The sequence below is a fragment of the Schistocerca gregaria genome, chromosome X (assembly GCF_023897955.1).
Source record: "Schistocerca gregaria isolate iqSchGreg1 chromosome X, iqSchGreg1.2, whole genome shotgun sequence".
NCBI classification, from domain to species: Eukaryota; Metazoa; Arthropoda; class Insecta; order Orthoptera; family Acrididae; genus Schistocerca; species Schistocerca gregaria.
The window spans coordinates 683,143,686-683,157,492 of NC_064931.1; positions in this window are offsets into that span (position 1 = coordinate 683,143,686).

Below are 13,807 nucleotides of genomic sequence, written 5' to 3' on the forward strand. Positions count from 1 at the left end.
TCATTTCGTGAAATGTTTGTACGAGGATCATTCACGGCCAGAGCAATGTACACTTATCAGCCAGAACATCATGACCACCTACCTAATAGTCGGCACGTCCACCTTTGGCGCGGCCAACAGTAGAGACTCGTCATGACATGGAAGCAATGAGGCCATGGTAGGTCACTGGGGGGAGTTGGCACTACATCTGTACACACAAGTAACCCAATTCCTGTAAATTCCGGACGTGGATGGGGGTGCATTGAGCTCTGACGTCACGTCCAATCATTCAGTCACATCCCAGACCTGTTCGATCGAGTTCAGATCTGGCGAGCTGGGGGCAGACACATCAATTGGAACTCGCTACTGCGTTCACCAAACTACTACCATCACACTCTTGGCCTTGTGAATGGCGCATTATCTTGTTGAAAAATGCCCCTGCCGTCGGGAAACATGATCGTCATGAAGGGTGTACATGCCCTGCAACCAATGTATGATACTCCTTAGCCGTAATGGTGCCTTGCACGAGCTCCACTGGACCTATGGAATGCACTTGAGAGTCCTCCAGAATATAATGGACGACGAAATTGCGCTCTCCCATCCACATGATAAGAATCTATCAAGATTCATCAGACCATGCAACGCTCTGCCACTGTGCCAACGTCCAATGCCGATGGGGCGTGCCCATGTAGTTGCCGATGTCGTGATCTGAAGGTTGACACATGCATGGGTCCTCGGCTACGAAGGCCCGTCGTTAGGAGTGTTCGGTGCACTGTGTGTTCAGACACACTTGTACTCTGCCAAGCATTGAAGTCTGGTGTTAGGTCCGCCACAGTTCGCTGCCTATTCTGTTTTACCAGCCTGCCCAGCCTACAACGTTAGAAATCTTTAATGAGGGGTGACCCCCCAACCACACGACATCTGGACGTGGTTTCACCTTGGTTTCGCAGACACTCACCGCAGCACTCCCCGAACACCCGAAAAGTCGTGCAGTTTTCGAAATGCCGTGCCGAGCCTCCGGATAATCACAATCAACCATCGGTCAAACTCAGATAGATCGCGTGCCTTCCCCATTCTACACACTGACAGCATGCTCACTGATCCTACACGTGCCATGCTTGTGTCTGACGAGCAGTCAATTCTCGGCAGGCGACACTGCTATCGCCTGATCGGGTTTATATCGGTAATAGGTCGGTGGTTATAATGTTCTGACTGATCAGTGAATGTTGAGACGCGACCAAGCTACTGCACACGTCAGGACCCTTGTTTCAGTGCTTTAATTTTGGCGCTCAAGTCCTTAAGTCAACCTTTAAGTCAACAGAGTGAAAAGGGAGACAATCTAAGTAGCATACAACAAAAATAACTGTACATCAGTTGTCGTTTAAACGGTAGAACTTCCTATAACGCATACGAACGCATGACTCAAAGACGTAGTGAATCCTCTTAGACTATGCACATTTGAAAGTAGCTAAGTGAAGTAGAAGAATAAGCCAAAAGATAAAGCAAATTAAATGTTCACGTTAAGTTGGAATAAGTCTCTCGAACGACACTACAGACTATTACACGATAAGGTCCCCAAATCGTAAATAAACAAGAAGGAAACAGCCCTGTATTAAAAAGATATGGACAGGGGACATAACTAGGTATGAAAGGAGACACACATATAATCTTATACGGCCGGAGTGGCCGTACGGTTCTAGGCGCTACAGTCTGGAGCCGAGCGATCGCTACGGTCGCAGGTTCGAATCCTGCCTCGGGCATGGATGTGTGTGATGTCCTTAGGTTAGTTAGGTTTAATCAGTTCTAAGTTCTAGGCGACTGATGACTTCAGAAGTTAAGTCGCTTTGTGCTCACAGCCATTTGAACCATTTTTGAACAAATAATTTTAACGTGTAACTGACATGCTTGAAAAATGGGGACAGCATATACCAGAGTAAAAGAAGTAAGGTAACTTGCATTTCTATGTCCATCAAATAAAAACAGGCTTATCTTATTGAAAGAGGTCTCCAAAACGTAAAATCTACTGTCACATATATAAAATTACAACAGAAACAACAGTGGTCAAACCCAGTTTTCATTTAACACATGAATTACATGCAGTGAAATCAAAATACCTTCACGAATCTCAAACAAAGGGTGCTTGCTAGTTCAACAATTTCCTTGTCGTCAGCTTTTCATACATCGATACCTGCACTCTCTCACCATAAATTCTACTACAAACAACCACAAAGACACGACTATTATTTGTGTTCATGCTTGCAGAAGTAAGCGCGTTAACATTGAAGGGGTGTTACGTTTAATGGTAGAAATCCTCGAATGCATAGTAAACGGATTGTTCAGCGCCTACACGCTCAGTGACGTCGGCCCCAAAATTTGTGGGTACCTCACGCACAAGACGCTTGTATGTAACATGTATGACAAGAAGATTAGAAATATTTTTATATCATAACTGTTTTCCATCACATAATTACTAAAGTAGGCAACTGATATTGCCGCACGAAACGCAAACGTTCACAAAACGAAGTCTGTCACTCAAGAGATTAACTACAAAATCCAATAATGATTTTTAAACCTTCGCTAAAGACTTCTCAATTATATTTTGCTAAGCGTAAGTGACCTAAACCGACTCCAGTGGTAAACTCTATTCAAAAGCCACTGTATTCCTCATATTTTCTTCAATCTTTTTGGTGAAGTAAACCGGTTCACTGGGCGCATTTGTAGTGTTTCAGACAGACCACTTTTCTGTGCATGGCTATACCGTTACCTTTTAGCATATTATTGAACTCTTTACTACTTACATGATGCAACAGAAATGTTATGCAGGTTTTGAAATGTCTGCATTTCACAGTGTCTGAATAGTACTATACATTGTCCTTCGGGCAAGCATGCATGTCTGAAGGAACAAACACTGTCGACCATCAAGAGCCGTATTAAATGGAAAACATTTATTCGCAAATTTCGAATATGGTGTTACACAGCGGTACAAATGATTAGTGTCATATGAATTCTTCTGCCAGACGGGGGCCACGTTTTTTTGCAGTAACTAATTTCTAATGTCTGAAGTAGTGCTGGAGGAATTTGACACAATTAATCCTGCACGGTTATCCATAAATCTGTAAGAGTGCGAAGGGGTGGATATCTCTTCTCTCTTCCAAGGCATTACAGATAGCCGGCCGCGGTGGTCTCGCGGTTCTAGGCGCGCAGTCCGGAACCGTGTGACTGCTACGGTCGCAGGTTCGAATCCTGCCTCGGGCATGGATGTGTGTGATGTCCTTTGGTTAGTTAGGTTTAAGTAGTTCTAAGTTCTAGGGGACTGATGACCACAGCAGTTGAGTCCCATAGGGCTCAGAGCCATTTGAACCATTACAGATATTTTCAATAATCTTCATGTCTTGTGTGTGGGGTTTGGTGGCCAACGGAAGTGTTTAAACTTGGAAGATTATTCCTGGAGCCACTCTGTAGCAGCTCAGGACGTGTGGGGTGTCACATTGTCCTGCTGGAATTCCCCACGTCCGTCGGAATGCACAATGGACACGAGTGGATGCCGGTGATCAGACAGGATGCTTACGTACGTGTCATCTATCACAGTCGTATCTAGACGTATCAGGAGTCCCATATGACTCCAACTGCACACGGTACACTCGTGATGCTGTGTCCTATTGCCAGTGCGCCGACTATAACACCAAGTTCAAACTCACTTAAATCTTGATAAGCCGGCCGGAGTGGCCTTGCGGTTCTAGGCGCTACAGTCTGGAGCCGAGTGACCGCTACGGTCGCAGGTTCGAATCCTGCCTCGGGCATGGATGTGTGTGAAGTCCTTAGATTTGTTAGGTTTAATTAGTTCTAAGTTCTAGGCGACTGATGACCTCAGAAGTTGAGTCGCATAATGCTCAGAGCCATTTTAAATCTTGATAATCTGTCATTGTGGCAGCAGTAACCGATCTAACAACTGCGCTGGACACTTGTTGTCTTATATAGGCATTGCCGACCGCAGCGCCGTATTCTGCTCGTTTAGATTTCTTTGTATTTGAATACGCATGCTTGTTCAAAAGTGTTCAAATCTGTGTGAATTCCTAAGGGACCAAACTGCTTAGGTCAACGGTCCCTAGACTTACACTGACTTAAACGAACGTATGCTAAGAACAACACACACATCCATGACCGAGGGAGGACTCTAGCCTCCGACGGGAGGGGCCGCGCAGTCTGTGACAAGACGCCTCAAACCACGCGGCCATTCCGCGCGGCCGTATGCCTGTATCAGTTTCTTTGGCGTTTCAGTGTATAACATACTGCTGAATTTATTATAATGCCATTAACAGATTTTTTTAAGAAAATCATGGAACTGTCGAAACAAATCAAAACAATGACCACATGCCAACAAGAGATGAGTTGGTTCACGTTGATCTCCATTTCCCAGGGGGTTTGATTCAGGCACGTCGTCTCAATCAATATTTCATGGTTCAAATTTCGGAACAACACCGAACAAGAATTCACCTACTAATACTCAGCACACCCCATCTGCAGGGTTGATCCATGAAAACACTATCCTAAAATCGGCATAATATTACTGAAATGTCGAGAGGTGCATTGAAGCAATTTGACGAGGTTGGGGAAACACCCAAAATTCAAGTTCGCTCTTGCTACCATCTTGAAACAAATAATGAACTGACATTCCTTTGATCCAGTTCATTGCGTTTGTGCTCGTGCTGTGGAAAAAGGTGTCATAAGGGAACAGAGGTGATTGCGGTACAACAGCAGCACGAAGAAGTAAAGCAAGTATCTTCCGTATCAGCAGCCACACGTCTGCAGGGGATCCACAGAAAAATCGATATTCATGTGTGTCAAGCATTTGACTGTAAGGGCAAAGCAGAGAATCGGCCACGTTAATGACATGTAGATGGAGTCACTTCACGGGTTTATCATTGACAACCAGTTACCATGGCACACGAGCCTCGATGTCGAGATCGATGTGGTGCATGGAGCCCTGCTATCTCAAGATGCCGGCCTCCACCATGTTCTTGGCGTGAATTCTCATCATTAGGTGATAAACGTCTCATGCTGTAGGAATTCTGGTACGAGGTAAGTCTGATGGGCATAACAGTTTATGTACTATTGCACCGGGCAGCACTCTGGGAGAAGGAACAAGTTCATAAATCAGGGCTCCCGAAAAACCAGTTTGATGGCGGCCTTACAACTTAACCCTGATGCAGACATAGAGGGCAGTCACTCTATCATGGACGTTTATCAGACCAAGCTTCATTCTCGAGGGGAAGGATCAAGTGTATCATAATGAACTTTGAAGATAAGATTCGAGCTCTGGAAATAGCCAAACGCTGTTTGTCATCACTGATTCCCAATCATTTTCCTGCAGGAAACCATCTGGGTCCAGGGTCTTGTTGCGGGCTCCCATATTGAAAGTGTCGTCGACATCATCAGCCAAGACTGCAGCCATAAGGAGATCTCCATAGCTGCCCCATCAAGAACACCAGGACAAGACGGAGGACTTCACCTGTAGTTGTAGCATCCTGGTCCACTTGTGCAAAAAACTGTCGATAGTGGTCCACAAAGGCACTCAAGATTTTTCTGGGACGTCAGGTGGCGACCATCCAGCTTACCAAGGGCATGCACCAGTCCTCTCAGCACCTACGCTTCTCTGTAGCAACATGGTGCATTGATGGGAGTGGCCCCAGCACCTAATCTTGACATATCGCACTTATTATTGCGCCCTCAAGGCAGCAACGTGTAAGTCAGATAATCTGCGCCCTTGCCCTATGAATGTCTACCTGTCAATCAAGGTACGGTGCTCAGCCAGAGAGCTCCCAGAGTAGCATGAAATAAAATTCCAGTTTATTTCGATGCCAAAACATTTCGCCACGGCCATATTGTACCATTGTGCGACGCAAAGCAGACTTAGTATATTCAACCCAATACCAAAGCACTGAAGGGTGTGTCGGAAGGAATGTTTTGCATGTGGCCCATGCTTCTTCTATTAACTGCTTGGACTCCAGATTCTGGAATGTGTGACATTCAACTTCCAACTTCAAAATGGTTTAAATGGCTCTCAGCAGTATGGGACTTAACATATGAGGTCTTCAGTCCCCTAGAACTACTGAAACCTAACTAACCTAAGGACATCACACACATCCATGGCCGAGGCAGGATTCGAACCTGCGACCTAGCGGTCGCGCGGTTCCAGACTGAAGCGCCTAGAACCGCTTTGCCACGGGCGGCCGGCCAACTTTCAAGTGCCTCGACCGCGCCACACTCTCTGCTGTTGGAGGGAAACAGTGCACATATGTGCAGTATCGTCATAGAAGTGCTTAGGCTACAACTGAGCACCGACAGTGAGACCTTGGGAAATACAGACACTATGAAGACGACTCGATAAATGGTTCTTAACATATGTGTACCCACTTGGATCTTCATGAACTCTTTTCTATGTGTCAGCAAGAGTCAAATCACGCACCAACAGATGTAGTGCAAGGCATGAGGTATGATGGGGTAACTGATCCTTCTGGGATAACACATACTTGAAGTTTCCACCAAGAATAAAATGTTCACAGTGGCCAGCAAACAAACGGGTGACTTGTTCCAAATGAAACTGAGACTGAACCCATCGCTTTTCCAAGAGCCAGAGAGAGCATGAACATTAATGACCCGAACACCAAGGAAAGTCACTGCGAGCTCCCTGGCCAACAGCAGAAGATCACATCTTCAACCACGACCCCTTCCCAGAGGAGTATCACCATTCCTCTACTGCCTTCAGCACATGGCATAACACAGATATTCTATGCATAAAAAGCCAGAAACTTGTCATGGGGAACTCCTTGCACGAGGGCAATATCAATGTCCCATTCCCGGAACATTTTGTGGAGCAAGTGTAGTTTGACCTGTGTCCCAGCTAAGTTGACACTTACATCTGCATCTACATCCATACTCCGCAAGCCACCTGACGGTGTGTGGCGGAGGCTACCTTGAGTACCTTTATCGGTTCTCCCTTCTATTCGAGTCTCGTATTGTTCGTGGAAAGAAGGATTGTCGGTATGCTTCTGTGTGGGCTCTAATCTCTCTGATTTTATCCTCATGGTCTCTTCGCGAGATATACGTAGGAGGGAGCAATATACTGCTTGACTCTTCGGTGAAGGTATGTTCTCGAAACTTCAACAAAAGCCCGTACCGAGCTACTGAGCGTCTCTCCTGCAGAGTCTTCCACCGGAGTTTATCTATCATCTCCGTAACGCTATCGTGATTACTAAATGATCCTGTAACGAAGCGCGCTGCTCTCCGTTGGATCTTCTCTATCTCTTCTATCAACCCTATCTGGTACGGATCCCACACTGTTGAGCAGTATTCAAGCAGTGGGCGAACAAGCGTACTGTAACCTACTTCCCTTGTTTTCGAATTGCATTTCCTTAGGATTTTCCAATGAATCTCAGTCTGGTATCTGCTTTAACGACGATCAACTTTATATGATCATTCCATTTTAAATCACTCCTAATGCTTACTCCCAGATAATTTATGGAATTAACTGCTTCCAGTTGCTGACCTGCTATATTGTAGCTAAATGATAAGGGATCTATCTTTCTATGTATTCGCAGCACATTGCACTTGTCTACATTGAGATTCAATTGCCGTTCCCTGCACCATGCATCAATTTGCTGCAGATCCTCCTGCATTTCAGTACAATTTTCCATTGTTACAACCTCTCGATATACCACAGCATCATCCGCAAAAAGCCTCAGTGAACTTCCGATGTCATCCACAAGCTCATTTATGTATATTGTGAACTCCAACGGTCCTACGACACTCCCCTGCGGCACACCTGAAATCACTCTTACTTCGGAAGACTTCTCTCCATTTGAGAATGACATGGTGCGTTCTGTTATCTAGGAACTCTTCAATCCAATCACACAATTGGTCTGATAGTCCATATGCTCTTACTTTGTTCATTAAACGACTGTGAGGAACTGTATCGAACGCCTTGCGGAAGTCAAGAAACATCGAATCTACCTGGGAACCCGTGTCTGTGGCCCTCTAAGTCTCGTGGACTAATAGCGCGAGCTGGGTTTCACACGATCGTCTTTTTCGACACCTACGCTGATTCCTACAGAGTAGATTTCTAGTCTCCAGAAAAGTCATTAAACTCGAACATAATACTTGTTCCAAAATTTTATAACTGATCGACGTTAGAGATATAGGTCTATAGTTATGCACATCTGTTCGACGTCCCATCTTGAAAACGGGGATGACCTGTGCACTTTTCCAATCCTTTGGAACGCTACGCTCTTCTAGAGACCTACGGTAGGCCGCTGCAAGAAGGGGGGAAAGTTCCTTCGCGCACTCTGTGTAAAATCGAACTAGTATCCCATCAGGTCCAGCAGCCTTTCCTCTTTTGAGCGATTTTAATTGTTTCTCTATCCCTCTGTCGTCTATTTCGATATCTACCATTTTGTCATCTGTGCGACAATCTAGAGAAGAAACTCTGTGAAACAGCTTTGGAAGAAGACATTTAGTATTTCGGCCTTTAGTCTGTCATCCTCTGTTTCAGTACCATTTTGGTCACAGAGTGTCTGGACATTTTGTGGTGATCCACCTACCACTTTGACATAAGACCAAAATTTCTTAGGATTTTCTGCCAAGTCAGTAAATAGAACTTTACTTTCGAATTCACTGAACGCCTCTCGCATAACCCTCCTCACACTATATTTCGCTTCGCGTAATTTTTGTTTGTCTGCAAGGCTTTGGCTGTTTATGTTTGCTGTGAAGTTCCCTTTGCTTCCGCAGCAGTTTTCTAACTCGGTTGTTGTACCACGGTGGCTCTTTTCCATCTCTTACGATCTTTCTTGGCACATACTCATCTAACGCATATTGTACGATGGTTTTGAACTTTGTCCACTGATCCTGAATAGTATCTGTACTTGAGACAAAACTTTTGTGCTGAGCCGTCAGGTACTCTGTAATCTGCTTTTTGTCACTTTTGCTAAACAGAAAAATCTTCCTACTTTTTTTAATATTTATATTTACGGCTGAAATCATCGATGCAGTAACCGCATTATTATTCCCTGTTCTGCGTTAACTGTTTCAAATAGTTCGGGTCTGTTTGTCACCAGAAGGTCTAATATGTTATCGCCACGAGTCGGTTCTCTGTTTAACTGCTCAAGGCAGTTTTCAGACAAAGCACTTAAAAAAAATTATGGAGTCAACCCTATAATACTGTGGCGGAACCATACTCAAAGGTACACTCATTGAAGCAAGAAGACCAGCAGCGTCGGAGAAGGCCCTTCCAACAGACAGTGCGATTCCATCCAAATCCCCAGTCGATTAAGTCATTGGCTGTTGCTGCAATGAACGCAGCTACTTCAACGTTCGTCGAGCCATCTTCAGCATCATGAGACCACGCATTAGTGCCTGGGCCAGAGCGTCCAGCAGAACCTCTTTAGCACCCGAGGGCGACAGTGTGGCGTTAGAGAAAGAACGGCGATGTTCCAGTTACTGTCCATCGAGGTGAGGCATCTTGCTAGGTGGCGGTTCAAAAAAGGGTTCAAATGGCTCTGAGTACTATGGGACTTAACATCTGTGGTCATCAGTCCCCTAGAACTTAGAACTACCTAAACCTAACTAACCTAAGGACATGACACACATCCATGCCCGAGGCAGGATTCGAACCTGCGATCGTAGCAGTCGCGCGGTTCCGGACTGAGCGCCTAGAACCGCTAGACCACCGCGGCCGGCTAGGTGGCGGTGATTGTTCTGTATCAGACGGGATATGGGCATGATGTTCCACTATAGGATCATCCAACAGGAGGCCTTGGTAGAGATGATCAGTATCGTCCATCGGCTGTGGCCGGCAGGTGTCTGACAGAGTAAACTGATGCTTCTTATGGCTCTTCAGCGACCGTTTACGCATGTTTGCTTCAGTATCTGAGGATGCCAGCGGATTCTGATGGGCAAGCACGAAGGTTTCAGTAGGTATGACCATGAAGTCGACGCCCATCCCTCCCTGAGAACCTACTCACCATCTGTCAGCACAGGTGGAGCAGGAGAGGGCATCGGCATAGACGAAAATCCTTCTGTACCTACCATTTGTCCAGTCACAGTCGGCAAAGGTTCGGGAACGGGAGGCAGTGCAGACAGTGGTCTAGAGTCATTTCAGAGAACTTCAACATAAGTCTCTGAAAGCGTTGTCAGTGTAGTCGAAACCAGTGCATCACCAGGTGGCAACTGCATGATCCTTTGCTGCAAGCATTCTGCTCGGCCAACGCCCAAGAATGTCTTCAGCTTTCTATCATAGATTACAATAGCGTGGCGCCCACCAATATATAAATAGGATGGCACGCGTTTGCTCAGTTCAATACAGGTCTACTTCACTCCATTGAGGACTTGGTACGTGGTGAAGTGAGCCAACTTTTCAGCCAGACGCTAATCACCTCGCCACATGCGCAGAGCACAGAAATCATCATCTCTGAATGTATTTGATACAGGAGTTCAAAAACACGTGTCACTGGCAGTCCAAGCCCTGCATAGTTTATACACACATCTCCAATATTGAAATCTGAATGACGGAATTTGCGACAGGTCCTTGTGTTATTTGAAATCTTGTCACATTAACGTGACATATAACACACTGGTCACTATGGATAGGTGTGTGTCAGCAGTATCGTTATAGTCAATCTTATCAACATCCCAGAGAAACTGTTCAATTTCATGTGCTTTCAGAAGTGCATATTCATTCGAAAAACTGATCTCCAGTGTCGATTTACGATACAAGTAGGCCATTCTCCTTCAAAAGGAAATATAGTTTGCAAAGACAGCTGAAGCACACGAAGTAACCTAAACGCGAGCTGTATGGCAAGGATGTAAACAGAGACGTCCATACCGCTACACTGCCGAAGGCAGACTTTGCCACTTCTGCTATCCAGGCACGCTTTCCAAGCTGACCAAAACCTCCATATGTCACAGTGTCCAAGTCCAATAATTACACACCTTTCATGCAACTCTCTGTCCCTGTGTGGGAATCACATGAAAGTGATACAAGCGTTGAACATAGACACTATAACATAACGTTTGGGTCGGTCGAGGAGGCATGCCTGGATAGCCAAAGTGGTTAAGGCGAGCACTCGCGATAAGCGAGAAATTTGGGTTCTAGTCCTGGTCTAGCACAAATCTCCATACGTCATTAATCTTTTGTGCATATGAGATACAAAATTGTGAATAAATTTCTTCCAGAAATATTATGTTATTAGCATAGGAAATTTATGCAGCCACCTGAACATGAGCTCAGATTCGCAGCCGCTAGCTCTAGAATAAATAGTTAGTCTGTCGGAATTGTGACTAGTAGCAACTTCTTTCCTTAACATTATATACGAGTATCAAAAATAGTTCGAGGAAAATTTTATAGATAAGCTCATTCTTAAAAAAGTTACATTTTGTCAGTATTTTTCTGGAAAAGCTTAATTGGGTGTTCGTTTTCCTAACAGCGAAACTTTTGTGACTGTTCCCTCTCTTCGAACAACACAACCAAACACACAATTTTTTTTATTTTTAAATCATCACATGAAGCCTCTGGAAAACCGTGATCGTACCGGACTTTTTTACAGGATACTAGTCGTCCTTGTGATCGAGACAGGTTATTCTCCTGTAATACAGCCAAGGAAATCAGTGCATGCATCAGTAACAACTTGCCAGCAATTAGTTCAAGACTACAAATGGCCACAAAGGAGACCTGCAAATGATGAAAGCCACGTTTCAGAGGCATCATGTCAGTGCAGGATAAAGAATGTGCGTAAAATGATTTTCAACATTTACTGATTTGTGCACTGAATACCATTCATTGTGGCTAGGGCCGCTCCATTCCTACGCAAACATCGATGCTACGAATCATTTCATCATATGCAATGTAATGTAATATAATGTATTGTCCTCGTTAACGCAACGCAGACATAAACTAAATTTAGTTTTAACTGCCTTGGCTTTCGGTTACCAGAGAACTTTTGAGTAATGCAGAAGCTTCAAGGGCACTATGTGCGATATGGAAGATTTCGTCACATGTTTACAAGAAGTCTTAAGGCATAACCACGTTCACTAAATTGGTACATCTGTGCCTAGCGTGATGGACATTAAATAACAGCACTGACGCTATCACGGTCTCAGATTAATGAGGCTCATACTGTGCAAGTAACAAGACACAGAAATACTGTTACACTCCCCTTGTGAGTTGAATGTTTCTTTCTTGGAAATCTAAGCGTAAGAATTCTAGGAACTTAAAAAAACTGAACTTACTTAGAGATGAAATACAGAAGAGATATTTCTCACGTATTTAGGATAGCGTACGTCTTTGGTACGACTGCCAGCTGGTGATCAGCAGACGGGAGCTGTTTGCTTAGCGTGACCTTTGCTGTGACCTTTAGGCCGACATTCTACAGAAACTAGCTGTCGTTCGGAAGCAAAAGATTCAGTCAGAAAGGTCATAATGAAACAGGAAACGAATTTTGAAGAGCTATGAGGAGCCACAAAGAAATAGCGCTATGTACAGGCGTTACTTCGGAATTCCACGTTAACAGTGTATATGCACGAAATAAATGTAATAAGAGAAAGACGCAGTACTTATAGGCAATTCCTTCATCTTCTAATATAGACTGATGTTTGCAAGGTTGCATACTCTTGTTTTTTTTTTTTTTTTTTTTGCACAATCTGTTTTCGAAAATTCGTAACTCTATTTCTAGCGAACGCTAATAAAATAAAACTCTGAAACAGAATTTATGTTCGTACTATCGAAAAAGGCACAACGCTGAAATTATCGAATCGTTTTTTTGAAAAAAAAACCGTGATAAGATACAGTGTCTAAAAAGTTACAGGAAGGGTGCTCTAAGCTAAGTAAATTTGCTGTACACACTTTTTCCTGAATTTTCGGAACCAAGGCTCAGCAATGTTTTTATTATTATCGAGTTCATTGGACAAAGGAGAAGAGAATGAACAATTTGCAGCAAGAAGTGAGTTAAAAAATTAAATGAAAACAAAACGATGGTAAGTAGGCGTGGCGGAAACGGCACGTATCGTACAGAATTTGTACTGTGAAAAATCTGTAATTATATTGGTTAGTTATTATATGCAAATTACACGAATCATATTTCATCTACATCCATACGGTTACTCTGCCATTCACACTTAAGTGTCAGGCAGAGGGTTCATCGAACGATTTTCATACTACTTCTCTACCATTCCACTCTCGAATGGTGCGTGCGAAAAAGGAACACCTAAATGTTTCCGATCGAGCTCTGATTTCTCTTATTTTATTATGATGATCATTTCTCCATACGTAGGTGGGTATCAACAAAATATTTACGTATTCGAAAGAGAAAGTTGGTGATTGAAATTTCGTAAGTAGATCTCGCCGCAAAGAAAACCGCCTTTGTTTCAGTGATTGCCACCCCAACTCGCGCATCATATCAGTGACACTTTCACTCCTATTGCGCGATAACACAAAATGAGCTGCCCTTCTTTGCACTTTTTCGATGGCCTCCGTCAATCATACCTGGTAAGGATCCCATACAGCGCAGCAATATTCCAGCAGAGAACGGACAAGTGTAATGTAGGCTGTCTCTTTTAGTGGGTTTGTCGCATCTTCTAAGTGTTCTGCCAACAAAGCGCAGTCTTTGCTTCGCCTTACCCACAATATTCTCTATGTGGTCTTTCCAATTTAAGTTGCTCGTAATTGTAATTCCTAAGCATTTAGTCGAACTGACAGCCGTTGGATATGTGCGATTTATCGTATACCCAAAATTCATCGGATTTCCTTTAGTACCCATGTGGATGACCTCGCACTTTTCTT